Here is a 15,646-nt window from a genome sequence, read left to right on the forward strand (position 1 = left end):
GTACATCAGCGGGTTGCCTTCAGCCACACCTGTTAATGCCAATGTTTTTTCACCTGGCGATAATTAGAGACCCTGGCGGTTTTGTCTGTGTGGCACCCGGTTAACTATTGATCCACCAGGGAAATTAGTTTGATTGGTTACAGTAGCTCAATTGCAGAAGAAAAAGACAAACACTCTTAAATTATAATAAAATACTTTAAATACTTATAATAAAATACTACTTGCATATTTGCAAGTAGTGTGTAGAACTATGGTAAATACACTTTTTACAATGGAGGGCAGACAGTGCAGCGCAATAGCGTTGTGAATTATCTTGAGGTATTGTCGAGCTGCATGGCGTGTGGAAGAAATGAAATCCTGTAGCGTTTACTGTGGGAACGAAACTGGAGGAGTCTGTTTAAGAATGAGCTTGTCCGATGGAGTGGGTGGGTGGTGTTGTCCATGATGGAGAGCAGTTTGTCCAGTGTCCGCCAGCTGAGGGCCGATAACTTGTTTGGCTTTCCGGATCAGTTTGACCATCCGGTTTATGTCCTTTTTGCTGGTGCTGATCCTCCAACAAACCACAGCAAACAAGCTGGAGCATTTACTTTTTTTTACTGATCAATTATGCAGGTATATGGAATATAATTACACTTCACAAGTATACAGACAGACTGCATTCAAGTATAGAATTGACTATTCTTGTATCTTTTCATGATTAATCCATTCTCAAACCAAATCGTCTGAAAACTGAAACGGGTATTTTCCCATTGGAAACAATGTAAATCCAGCGAATCCGTTCCAGACAATAATTGAGCCACAGTCGTCCGTAGGCGGACTGAGACGCGTTGGCTTCGCAAGCCATAAATCACCTGGAAGTGAACAAAGCATTTAGCACTGGCGTGTTGTGACATTTATCATCTTTATCTGTACAACCTGTAGCGTCCCTCGAGGGGCTCCCACTCTGACCCCGAGCAAGCAAAGAAGGCTCTAAAGTGTATTTTTAGTGGCAAACGCCGGACGTGGATGATTTCTTAAGCAAACAGCGAGGGTTAGCAGTGAGTGATGTGCGCTGTGCTTTAACGCCTTAAGCAAACACTCTTATTCTCTATAAGTGCGCATTTAAACAACTGACTGAATACTGAAGTAGTCTTTCATTCTGTATGGTTTGTTTTGCCTTTAAACTTCCTTCAACATACAGTATGAGATTCAGTTTGAGGATTTGAGGATCGAAACAGAAACAGATTGGGAGACGACCACCCTGCGACCCGAGTCATGTCACCGTGCCTGGAATGAACAGAATGTTACCTGTGATGTTAAATGGAAAATGAATTTCCACCACTGGGGGGGCAATATTGAAATCCTCCATTCATTTTGGGGAATGGAGGAAAAATGTCACAAAATTGTGAATTTTGACAAATGTGGGAATTTTTAGAAAAGTCCCGAATGAGCTGAACATTTTGGTGTTGGAATGTTTTGAAGTCGTTGGCAAATAGAGCAATTAGCGGACAAAAAAACGGCGGAATTCAAAATGTTGAAATGTAAAAATGAAGAATGATTGTTGACAGATACAGGTGCTTGCCCCTTCCCGATTTCCTTTCCTTTTTTTTTTTTTTTTTACATTTTTTTACATTTTTTACATTTTTTACATTTTTTACATTTTTTTGTCACACGTAAATGTTTCAAATCATCAAACAAATTTAAATATTAGTCAATGACAACACAACTGAGCACAAAATGCAGTTTTTAAGTGAAACCTTTTGAAAAACTGTGTGAAAAAGTGATTGTCCCCAAGTTCAAACGTAACTTAACTGAGCTTCATTGAGATCAATCAGCCTGGAAAAGGTTATGAAGCCATTTCTAAAGCTTTGGGACTCCAGCGAGCCACAGTGAGAGCCATTTTCCACAAATGGCCAAAACATGGAACAGTGGTGAACCTTCCCAGGAGTGGCCAGCCAACCAAAATGACCCCAAGAGCGCAACGACGACTCATACAAAAGGTCACGAAAGACCCCACAACAACATTTAAAGAACTGCAGGCCTCACTTGCTTCAGTTAAGGTCAGTGTTCATGACTCCACCATAAGAAAGACACTCGGCAAAAACGGCATGGCAGTGTTCCAAGACTACAATAATGACATAAATTGGGACACTGATGTTTGTTAATGGAACATGTTAAGCATGTCCGAAACAAGTAAACCATGACCAAAACCTTTCCCACAGCTACTTTAGCTGTTATAAGTTGAAAAATAAGCACTATTTGTTGTAAAATGTAAAAAAAAAATTAAAAATACAGCTTAACTTCAATGACATATGAAGAAAATGCAATGTAATGGTGAGTTCTGGTGTAGATTTGCCTTGTGAATTTTCCTGTTTTGCATTTTTGATTGTCATGCAAGTGTGAAAAGAAGGGGACACTGGAGTGCTTTAAATGTGAATCCGGTTACATCATGCAAAGTTTGTTTTCATGTCTAAATCCTTGATGTACGACGGAGTAATAGGGCCAGATTGAAGGAAAAAATTCTCAGATTTTGAGAAATTTACAAGAAAAAGTCGTAAAATTTATGAGAAAAAAGTCGGAATATTACTAGAATAAAGTCATAACTTTACAAGAATAAAGTCATATATTTACATGGAAAAAAGTTTTAATATTACGAGAATAAACTCATAAATTTACGAGAATAAAGTCGAAAATTTAAGAAAAAAAAGCCGTAATATTACGAGAATAAACTCATAAATTTACGAGAAAAAAAAGTTGTAAAGTTACAAGAAAACAAGTCATAATATTACGAGAATAAAGTCGTAAATTTACAAGAATGAAGTGGTAATGTGATGTTTCATGGTGTCATTCGTGTCAGAGGGACAACAGAGCACGGCTCTTCAGGGAGGAAGAAACGTTTCCTCTTGCTTCAGGCAAGCCTTTATTTAGAAAGTGGCAGCAAAACAGAGCAGTTGAGTACAAACAGATTAGCATGATTAGCATCTCACTTCCGCCTTCCTTACCCCGCCCCTTCCACATGCCCAGGGCTAAGGGTCACGTAAGTCCCCCCCCCCCCCTTCATAGCAGTCTCAGGCAACGCCTGTAACATAAAGTTAGTTTTTTCTCGTAAATTTATAACTTTATCCTTAAGTCGTACATTTACGAGAAACAGTGATACATTTATGACTTTTTTTCGTAAATTTACGACTTTATGCTCGAAATTGAGGTTTTAGAGACATTTTTTCCTGAAAATACCGAGCGGTGCTACACTAATGTAACTGCAGAAGTTTGTTTTCATTCACTAAAATAAAAAAGCAGTTATGGTATCGGTGTCATCCATTGTCATTTGCAGGCAAGGAGTGCAAATATCAGATTTCTTTGAGAACACAAATGTTGTGCCTGACAAGGTTGCAAGGCTGTGCACTGTGCAGGTCTCTGCAGGAAAGGCCCTCCAGGCTAATTGTTGTGCAGCGAGGTAAGAACCACTTCCAGAAAGAACCCTGCAGTGAGAGACACTGGCGGGCCTAATTGGAGAACCTGTTATTTTCTCACAGGTCCAAGTTCATCTGCAGGTCACCCTCAGCCTGAGAGCCCTGACCCTCCCCAAATATCCACCAAGCCACCCACTTTGACATCCATCGCGCACCTTCACCTGTCAGCTTAGCTCGGGCAATTAGTGGCGATGCGACACACTAAGTGGGCGCAGCGCAACTCCTCTCACAGAGGAAGTTGTTTCTAAATGTTGACTCTGGATGGCTTTAACTTAAGTAAATAGAGGCGGATGCTTTCTTACGGAGCGCACAAAGCTGCCCATTGTTTTTAAGCAGCCGTGGCGTGAGCATCGCCTCTTTTCATGAGCTGCGTGTACAGGACATGTGAGTGTACTTGGCTGTTATATGTTGAGGAGGATGTGTCACTCTGTCGTCACCTGCTTGGCTCGGGGTTCATTCTTCATAAAAAACCATGTGTAGCTGTGACAAGTTAAGCCACATTGACCCTGGAGGATGCTGGATAGAATTATGGGGTTGCTAGATTACACTTGTCCTTTGTGCTCGCAAGTTACGGTTAAAATTGCATTAAAGTGCAGATAAAAAAAAATTGGTGCATACTTTCAAAAGTAATTACGGTATGGACCCCGATATAATACGACCCCTTTTCAAGACTCATTTTGTCTTGACAAAAACAAAGAGGCTTGCTTTACTCTTTGAGCACCGCTATTACCTCCACCAAGGGCAAGTTTGAACTATATTACTGCATTGATCCAAATATAAGACGACTATGACAATATAAGACGACCCTTTTAAAGATCAGCCTTTGGAAAAATATGCTTTAAGACAAAATCAAAGGCTTTCAACAACATTTTTACCTCCACCAAGCATGAGGGTAAAAGATATTTTTGACTGGAATATAAGACAACCCTGAATGTAAGACTTTTTCAAGACCCAATGAGTGAAAAACATGTTTTAAGACAAAATCAAAGACACTTGCTGTACTTCTTCACCGAGCATTAGGGTTAAATACATTTCCGTATTGACACGAATATAAGACGACACTGACAATATAAAGCGGCCCTTTTTCAAGACCTGATTTTGGAAAATTTAGTTTTAAGACAAATTCAAAGACACATGTACTCTTTGAACAACATTATTAACTCCTCCGATAACCAGGGTAAAAGAGAGTATCATACTGACCCGAATATAAGACCCCATTTTGTGAAAAACATGTTTTGAGATAAAATCAAAAACCCTTGTACTCTTTCAACAACATTATTACTTCCATCAAGTGCAACAGTGAACAATGATACCATATTAGTCCATATATAAGACGACTATGAGAATATCCAGTAAGCTGACTCTTTTCAAAGACCTGTTTTTGGAAAATACTGTATGTTTTAAGACAAAATCAAAGACACTTGTTTTGAACAACATTATTACCTCCACCAAGTGTAAAGGGTAAAAGGTATTACCCAAATATAAGACAGTCTTTTTAAAGACCCGGTTTTGGACAAATATATAAAAAAATCAAAGACACTTGTTGTACTCTTTAACAACATTATTACCTCCACCTACAATGAGGGTAAAGGATATTTAAAATGAACCGAATATAAGACAACCCCTCTTTTTCGAGAGCCATTGTGTGAAAAATGTTTTAAGACAAAATCAAAGACACTTGTACTCTTTGAACAACATTATTACCTCCACCTAGAAAGAGGGTAAAAGATATTAAAAATGAACAGAATATAAGACGACCCCTCTTTTTCGAGACCCATTGTATGAAAAATATGTTTTAAGACAAAATCAAAGACACTTGTACTCTTTGAACAACACTATTACCTCCACCAAGTGTGAGAGTGAAAGATATTGTTATTCAACCAAAATATAAGACGATTCTTAATATAAGACGGACACTCTTTTTCAAACCCCATTTTGTCAAAAATATGTTTTAAGACAAAATCAAAGATACTTTTAACCTTTGATCATCAGTATTACCTCAATCAAGCACGAGGGTAAAAGCTGTCACCATATTGACCCAAATATAAGATGGCCCTCAATATAAGACGACTCCTCTTTTTCAAGACATGTTTTGGGAAAAGTATCTTTTAAGGCGAAAGCAAAGACACTTTTGCACTTTGAACAACATTATTACCTTTATCAAGCACGAGGGGGAAAGATACAACCAAACTCACCCGCATATAAGACGACCCCTTCCTTCCAAACACAGACAACAAATCTAATACGAAAAAATCTTTTGAATATCCGTCAAGCTAATCGATTAGAATAAAAAAAGGAGGTTTGACTGGCACAAGGTCCTATATGCAGTATTATTATTATTATTTAACCATTTCATCCGAGAAGCCCATTTTTAACATTAGCATTTTAGCAAAATATATACCGTATGACCTTATTCTTCCTTATTTCTTTAAATGCTTAAATGGCTAAACGGTTCTTTTGTCATTCGCGCCATGATTCCCACAGTTAAGATGAATGCAGTCAAACGGCACCCGTGGTGTGTCATTCAAAATGCGTTGACAGCCTTTTACATTCAAGAAACAGCGATATCAGCACAGGACAGTTTCTTCATCCAATCCACTATTATTTCACAATGTAAACACTGGAGATGAAGCTATTCGCTGTGTGTACAAGCCTTCTTGCTTCCTCACCCTGTATTGCATCAACAATAATATACAAGTACACGTACTGTATATGATGCAACAGCCCGACTATGACACGCTGCCTTCAAATTCAAATATGTCGAACATGTACCACACAGGAAGTGTCGCCGTGAGCACTGTAAGTTAATTGCCAGCCAGCTGCGCATCACGCTGACACAAAAGTGTGCCCCGCACGTCACGATCGGATGCTAAAAGAGCTGCCTTTTGACAGGCCTGGCATGAGAACAGAGCGCACATTGTGTGGATCGAGCGCAGCAGTGAAAGAAGCGTTGTGATGACGCCGTGGAGGAGGCGATGATGTCATCGATGTAAAAATAAGAACAGGAAAATAGTTGGCTGGCAGAACTCTAGAGGAAGTACACCTGCAAAATTGAAATGGGGTTCCACTCCAGTCCTGTTGGTGGCGGTAATGCACATTGCAGCATGGGTGCCAGTTAATACATACAACTCCATTTACTGGGCCGCTGCCCCACTTGGGCCCAGTACAAGCAGACTGTAACAGAAAAAAGTGGAGGCAAATGCCTCAAGATGCACCTTTATCCAGATCTGCACCAAAAATGTACGCATATTAATACTAACTCGTCCTTTTTTCACTTATCATCCACAATAGAGATGAATATAATAATAATTATTAATGAAAAAAAAAGACAATGATAATAATATAATTAATATATTATATTAATTATATATACTCAAAAGTATTCTAGTAGTATTCTATTCTAACGGTTCTGCAAATAAATGTATTTAAAAAATAGATTTCTTATCTGCAGTATTTGTGTTAAAGGTGAACCATGCCATGTGAACACTTAAAGTGGCACCTTAAGGTCGCTTGCAATGCTTCAAATCAAATATTATACATTATTATTATTGTTAGTATTGTTGTTATTTTACATGAAAATGTCAGTTTAAAAAGTGAGGTTTACAAGCACTGGATGGATCGCATTTGATGCTCCCTTTGATGCTTCCTGACTAAAAGCGTAAATCATGCGTCTATCCCTAATGATGCACTGAAAGACCCTTTGTGCTTAATGTATTTAAGGAGTTAATAGCAGTGCCGCCTGCCTCTCTGTCTGCCTTGATTGCACATGTCTGGATGAAAATGACACCGCTTTCCACTTCCAGGCCCTCTTGCTTGTAAATCAATCAGCCGGCATCAATGTACTGTATGTACTGTATGTACAGTATATGAATGAATATGTCTGCTTTGTTAAAGGAGGTCAATGAGTGCAGCCCGCAGGGATGAACAGTATCCGCCTTCTTAGGAGGTCATAAAAAAGTAAAAAAAAACCCACAACATAATACGGTTGAGAATTTTTTAAATTGTTGCTCATGTTCCATTGTAGTCCTGTAGATGGCGGTAGTGGACATTACCCACCAGTGGACATATGCTAAACACCTGAAGAGTAAGTAGGAAAACATGGCGCCTTCTTATGTAGATGAAACTTTTTAAAATGATAAATAATTCAATACGCCATCCTAAGACACACGTACCATATGTACCCCAAGATCATTTAAATACGTGTGTTTTAATATTTAATGTGTTTGATTTGTTTGGGACTTTATGATGGCCATTGTGATTACTTCCTGTATACACAGGAAGTAGGAAGTAAGTCTGCCACGTATTGTTGAAAGACAGCCAATTAGCTTGTGAACTGTCCATTTTTCAGCTAACATTTTGCTTGTAAGTCTTTTATTATTCATCAACTATTGTGCTGGCTTGTAGCTTTCACGGGTTAAAATGAATGTCATTGTTTTAAGCAAGCGTTCGTATTGATGCTTTGCCTGTTTGCTGTACTTTTTCATTTGTTCGTTTTGTATGTAAAATAAACGTTAATTCATTATATTAATTGGCTTTGATATTGAAAGATTTATTTTAATAATGATTGTAAGAATATAGAATATTTATATATTCATTTCTTACCCCAGCCAGCTTCCATTCACTATTACAGGGCTATTGAACGGGCCTTCAAGATTCAAGATTCAAGATTCAAGAGAGTTTTATTGTCATGTGCATGGTAAAACAGCAGTTATACCATGCAATGAAAATCTTATTCTGTTCATTCTCCCAAGGAAAAGAAAGAAAAACACAAGAAAGAATAAGAACATAAGAAACATAAACACATATACATAAATACCAAGAAATTAAGCAACAACAGAAGAGACATTAATGCAAGTAAATAATACAAATAAATAAATAAATAAATAAAGTGCTATGAGTGTGTGTTGCGTGTGGCGTGTCTGAGTGCTTCATTGAGAAGCCTGATGGCCTGTGGGTAAAAGCTGTTTGCCAGCCTTGTGGTCCTGGACTTCAAACTCCTGTAGCGTCTGCCTGATGGTAGGAGTGTGAATAATGAGTGTTGTGGATGTGTGCTGTCCTTGATGAGGTTGTGTGTTCTGCGTAGGACTCTAGATGTATAAATGTCTTGCAGTGAGGGGAGGGCTGCCCCAACAATGTTCTGTGAGGTCTTGATCACCCGCTGGAGTGCCTTCCTATCACGTGTTGTACAGTTAGCGTACCAAACAGTGATGGAGGCGGTAAGGACACTTTCGATGGTGCATCTGTAGAAGCAACTCAGGATTGTGGTGGACATGCCAAATTTCCTCAGTCTTCTCAGGAAGTACAGTCTCCTTTGGGACTTCTTCAGAATTTGTTGGGTGTTGTGAGACCAGGTGAGGTCCTCGCTGATGTGTGTGCCAAGGAACTTGAAGGTTTTCACCCTCTCCACCTCAGTCTCACCAATAAACAGGGGTCTATGTGGCTCCTTTTCCCTTGTTCTTGGGTCGATGATCATCTCTTTAGTCTTATCTGTATTGAGAAGGAGATTGTTATCACGACACCAAGCTATGAGGTCCGCCACCTCTCTTCTGTATGATGTTTCAACACCACCAGTGATCAGTCCGATGACTGTAGTGTCATCCGCAAATTTAATGATGCTGGTGTTGTTCTGGGAGGCCACGCAATCGTAGGTGAAGAGCGTGTAGAGGAGTGGACTCAGCACACACCCCTGTGGGGTCCCAGTGCTCACAATTCTTGAGCTGGATGTGCGGTTGTGGACTCTGACTGACTGGGGCCTGCCTGTGAGAAAGTTAAACACCCAGTTACAGAGGGAGGGAGACAGGCCAAGTGTGAGGAGCTTATTTGTGAGTTTGTGGGGGCTGACTGTATTAAAAGCGGAGCTATAGTCTATAAATAGCATTCTGACGTATGTGTCCTGGCCCTGTAGGTGAGAAAGGGCTGTGTGGATGGCAGTGTTGACTGCATCATCCGTGGACCGGTTCTGGCGATATGCAAACTGTAGAGGGTCCACAGTTGCCGCCGGGATGCTCTTTTTGATGTGGGTCATGACTATTCTTTCAAAGCACTTCATTACAATAGGAGTGAGTGCTATAGGGCGATAGTCATTCAAGCAGGTCACGTTGCTCTTCTTGGGTACGGGCACTATGGTGGTGGACTTAAAGCAGGTCGGTACAGATGCTTGTGCAAGCGACAGGTTAAATATGTCAGCAAGCACATCAGCTAGCTCTGATGAGCAAACCCGAAGTGCACGTCCTGAGATGTTGTCTGGGCCTGCTGCTTTTCGTGGGTTTGTTTTGTTTAGAACCCTGCGCACATCAGCTGATGTCACCATGAGAGGTGCGTCCTGTGTGCTCCCCAGGTTCAGCCACCCTCTCTGCTCATCAGAAGTTTGGGTGTCAAAGCGGGCATAGAACTCGTTCAGCTCATCTGGAAGTGTGGTTTGGCTGGACGTGGCTACGCTACTCTGCTGTCGATAGTCTGTGATGTGCTGGAGCCCCGCCCACATGCGCCGAGGGTCTGAGGTGGAATAGTAGCCCTCCAGCTTCTGTCTGTACTGTCTTTTGGCCTCCCGTATGGACCTCCTCAGGTCATATCTGGCCTTTTTGTAGTCATCAGCGGTGCCCATGACAAATGCAGTCGAACGAGCACGTAGCTTAGCCCTTACATCACAGTTCATCCACTGTTTTTGGTTAGGGTATTTTCTGTAATACTTGGTGGTGGTAACAGTCTCTATACATGTGCTAATGTAGCCAGTAACAGCAGAAGCATATTCATCCAAATCAACAGTACAATCTTCCCTCCCCGCTGCAGTTTTAAACACATCCCAGTTTGTGCAGCCAAAGCAGTCCTGAAGTACTTGATCAGTTTCTTCATTCCATACTTTAACTGCTGTACTTACAGGGGGAGCTTTTTTGAGAAGTTGTCTGTACGTTGGATAAAGGAATATAGAGATGTGGTCAGCCTTTCCAAAGTGGGGTCTTGGAACAGCCTTCAAAGCACCTTTCATGTTGCAGTAGACTTGGTCCAGGATGTTATTTTCCCTTGTGGGAAAGCTCACATACTGGTAATATTTGGGGAGGACAGTCCTGAGGTTACAGTGGTTGAAATCGCCAGATATAATGAATACAGCGTCTGGGTGTTTGGTCTCGTGTTTATCGATGATGTCATGCAGGAGGCCTAGTGCATTAGCAGTGTTAGCTCGTGGTGGGATGTAAACAGCAGTTAAATACACAGCGCTAAACTCACGAGGTAAATAAAAAGGTCTGCATTTCACCATCAGCAGCTCAATGTCCTGCGAGCAGTGCTTTTCCATCGTCTGTACGTCTGTGCACCACCGTTTGTTTACGTAAACACAGACGCCGCCACCTCTGTGTTTACCAGACGCTAAAGTCCGATCTCCCCGGTAAGCAGCAAATGATTCCAACTTGATCGCCGAGTCCGGTATATCCTCCGTCAGCCAGGTTTCTGTGAAGGTGAGGACACAGCATTCCCTGATCTCACGTTGAGCTGTAATCCTTGCTCGTAGTTCGTCCATCTTGTTTTCAAGAGAGCGGACGTTGGCTAGCAGCAAGCTTGGTAGCGGTGGCCTAGTCGCTCTAGCTTTTAGCCTAGCATGCAGGCCGGCTCGCTTGCCTCGTTTACGCCTCGGATGCTTTGCTCGCCGGGTATTCAGCTCACCGGGGCCGCAGGCTGCTGCGTTCTCCCGGCGCAGAAGAAAGGCAAAGTCTGAGAGGCTAAATGAAAGTTCATGGTGAACCCTGCCGATGTTCAAAAGTGTCTCCCTGTTGTAATGTACTGCGCGAGTGTGTTGAATGTCCAAAATGAACAATAAAATAGCAAAAAATAGAAAAACACGGGAGAGTGTCACAGAGACGTCTGCCACGGAGGGCGCCATCTTTGATCTTTGATCTTTCTGCTGTATGAGTGATATTCCACAGGCGGCCCGTGGGCCACAGAGTAGATCCTTAAAAACAGCAGAGTGCTCCTGTCACAGCATCTTTGAAGGTATTTTTTTTTACAATAGGACGTTAAAAACAGCAGAGTGCTCCTGGGATATAGAGGATCTTTGGCTAGACCATTTTTACAATAGATCCTTAAAAACAGTAGAGCACTGTTGTCATATAGAGGAACTTTGTCCACCGTTTTTTTTTTTTTGCAGTAGATCCTTAAAAACAGCAGAGTGCTCCTGACATAGAGGATCTTTCACGAGTGTTTTTTGCAGCAGGTCATTTCTTTTTTTGTAGTAGATCCTTAAAAACAGCGTGTGTGAGCGCTCCTCTTTTTGATCCTGGACGTTCGACAAGCGTTCTTATTGTAGATTCTAGAGGATTTTTGACCCACTTTTTTTTTTGCATTAGGTCCTTAAAAAGAGCAAATCACTTTTGTTACCCGTCACATGGAGAATCTCTTACTAGCGTCTAAGTTGGTCTATAGTTGGTCTTTAGAAACTGCAGTTTGCCTAGCATTTTTTACAGTAGATCTTTAAAAACAGCAGAGCAATCATTAGTTTACCTTTTTTTTGCAGTGGGATCTTAAAATCATCAGAGCACTCCAGTCATTAGAGGATCTTTGACTATCATTAACATCGTGCTTCTGGTTTGATGTATGTCATTTACTTTACGGTGTTATTTATGACTGCCATGATGAGTTGTTATTGCATACAAAATAAGAATGATAGTGTTGCATGCTGGGAATGTCTTTTTCAAAAGAAGCTGTAGACATGCGGGTGTGTCAAGTGTGTTTAGTGGGTGATGGGGTGTTGTTGGGGTGTTGTTGGGGTGCATGCGTGTGTGATGTGCCAGCTGTGTCTTCCGGGATCAAGCGAGCGGGCCGAATGCCTGAGCCACTGTGTGTTTGCTGAGAGGCTGTTCGATAGCCACGGTAGATAGATTGTGAACCACGGAAACACTTCTGCATGTATGCTCTTTAAGTGTGTGAGTTTCTTGGACATTACTGGGTGTTTTTGCGCTAAGATGGTTTCCTGTGCTGACAGCGAGGTCTTCCCTTGTTGCCATGGGCGAGCACTGATGAGAAGCGTGTTTGTGTCTGTGTGCAAAGGCTTAACGTCACTTTTAAGCGTGATGGCTTAAGCCAACAGGTCGCCCCCACCACCCCCCATCCCCTCTTCAAATATTTCCACAGTGGAAGAAAAATATGACTTGTCTTATTTGGTGATTGTCACACAGTAAGGAGCTTTTATTTTCTTAGTTCTCTTGTGTCAATGCCGCTGACAGCAGAAAATGTCAGCGATGTTGTGAAGGCTCTGCATTGGTTTGGGAGCAGCTGGGGGTCAGCCGGCAACATGAGGAGGCGGGATTAACCTGAAAGGGGCGGGGACGGCTTTTGCGAGCCGTGTTTTTATGAATGACAAAAAGGTAAACGGGACATTTTTATTCTGCTATCATGATGATTTATGATGCGTGACTCATCTGTTAGTTATTTGCAGGAAATGTTACCACTTGTTACTTACGAGTGCCATGAACAACAACCCACGACTCCAAACCATACAGCCTGACATGACTGTTTGTGTCGGCAAAATTAGCAAGAAAAATCCCCCCCGTTTATGGTTTTATAATGGGGGCAATTAAAATAATCACGCAGAATGCTCAGTATGTCTGCCGTGAGGCAAGCAAATGGGGGAATGGAAGGAATAACAATTATATTCGTTTGATGGGAAACGATTTACAATTGGTTTTAAGTAGTTTTGATGCTGAAACTATGAGTACATGCTCGCTGCCAAACAATGTGGACTAGAATATTTATGCATTAATATTATTTTTAATTAAAAAAATGCTGTACTGAAAACACTATAATTTGTTTAAAAAAAACAGAAAATTGCCTACATTTTTCAGTAGTTTGTAGTTTTATTTATGTAATTTTTAATATATAATACATAATATTATTTATTTAGATTTATTTTATATTTATAATGTACTGTATATGTAATCTATTATATAATATCACATTTATAATCTACAGTATGTATTATATATACAGTATATGTGAATGTTTATTTATATAAATGTATAATTACAATTTATATTTATAATTTATAATACAGCATTTATACATTGTTTTTCTTTTATATTCTAATATTTCAAAAGTATAAATTAGTATCGGCTCATTTCCATAAAAAAACACGTGATCGGCACATGCCGATAAATGCCTTTCAAAGCCGATCACAAAAAACGATCGGCGTGCGGCGGTGACGTGACAAGTCATGTCGAGACAACACCACCATGACATGAATGTGCATGTGCGCTGTGTCACGTAGGGTTCCCAACACCCGTATTGAGCCGACAAGGACGCACTTTTTCCTGTATTGCCGCGAGAATCAACAATAGTCTGTAAAACCTCCAATGGTTTCTGTTTGCCAGCTTGCCACGATGCCAGTGTGTCGCTCCCTTGGCAAACCTATTGGTGTTCGACTTCTCTTGCTTCTTTCTTTACACACTTTGCCTAGGTGGTCACGGCCGCAGCTAACTAGCTAACTAACTAGCATTGTCCGCCGCGCTTCTGGTCTTCGGACTCCCAATGTGACAGTTTCCCACAGTGACATTTAGTTTTTAAACCAAACAAGCAATGCGGTTAGTTTGGAGCTCCTTTTTGTCCCACGGGGATGTGGATATTAGTTCCATCGGGTACGTACTAACTTTTTCTAGTGTCTATTGTTGTCATTATACTAATTATGGCGACCCTGGCCAATGGCACTCATCATAAATACACTGAAAAATGTACAGTTTATCCATGTGATCGGTATCGGCCGATCTCACTCGTGGATGATCGGTATCGGAATCGGCAGCATAAAACCCTGATAGAAGCATCCCTAATATTAAATCATTCCAGTGTTTCCCACAGGGCTGCGATCTATTTGTGGTGGTGGTAGGTTGCAGGGAAGGGGGTGACGTAATGACGTAATAGGCAAATTTCCATAAATGCTTATTTTATTTTTAAAATATTTGAATATTTATTTCAGATCATCGGTATTATAAAAATGTTGTGATGATAGACTCACTATTATCGGTGTTTACTGAAAGCAGGAGCAAGATTTGTCATTTCATCACGTCCATCTCGTCCTTTCATTCATTGTGTGTGTGTGCGTGCGTGTGCGTGCGTGCGTGTGCGTGAGCTTGTGAGTGTGTGCATGAATGAGTTCCAGCGTGTGCATAGAGCCTGGAGTGCATGGCGCGGTGCCAGCTGAGGGCAGATAAGATCTTGAAAGAAACATTACAGTATTGCATTCTCATTTCAAATTGCTCACATGTTTATAGCAACCAGCGTCACAACAGGTGGAGGAAGGGGGGCCGGCCTTTTGGCAGGGACCAGCAGGTCTCGCTCTGCAAGGAGTTTGATGCCCAATGACAGCAAGTCAAGAGGAGCTGACTCACTCGAGCGTGTCTTCAAATATAAAGACGGTTTTGTCTGCATGCGCGTGCGTGCGTGCGTGTGCAGGCGCGCGCGGCCTGCACACGTGAGTGTATTTTGTGTACGCGTGTACACAAAATACACTGTGTTTTTTGTGTGGCGATGTGTGTGTTTGCATGTTAGTGCGAGTGTATGTGTTAGCGCGTGGGTTTGTGAACGTGTTAATATGTTACTGCGTGTATTAGGGTGTCTTAGTGCATGTGTGTGTTTGTGTGTTCATTTTGTGTGCGTGTGTATGCGTGTATGTTTGTGTGTGAGTGTGTGTTTCCATGCGCACTCAAGTTAGTGCATTTTTTTGTGCACGTGTTTGTGTATTCGCGTGTTTACGTGTGTCTGTTTGTGTGTGGTATGTCTTAGTGCATGTGTGTTTGTGTGTATCTAAGGGGTGTCAAACTCAAATCGCACAAGGGGCCAAAACTCAAAGCCTACTTTAGGTTGTGGGCCGAACTGGACATTACCCCCCCCACCCCACACCCCAACTTTGTAGCTTTCTTATTATTAATCCTGAAATGTTCAACACTTGTATGTTTCTGCGTATTGAAAGTATCAAAAAACGTCAAACCTTCTTGTTCTTTTCACCAACATTATTGGTGAATGAAGCATCATCAGTACAGACACATGACACCAACACAAAGACGAACACGAACACGAACATGACAGGACATGCCCCAATAATCCAGCCAGAAAAAATAGTAGTTACTATGGTCAGATTTTGAGAAAATGTCTCATTAGCATTGACAAATAGATAAGTATGCAACCTACGCACCTTTTTATCCCGGCTCCCTGCGCGTGCA

This window comes from Dunckerocampus dactyliophorus, chromosome 12 (genome assembly GCF_027744805.1).
Source record: "Dunckerocampus dactyliophorus isolate RoL2022-P2 chromosome 12, RoL_Ddac_1.1, whole genome shotgun sequence".
Lineage (NCBI taxonomy): Eukaryota > Metazoa > Chordata > Actinopteri > Syngnathiformes > Syngnathidae > Dunckerocampus > Dunckerocampus dactyliophorus.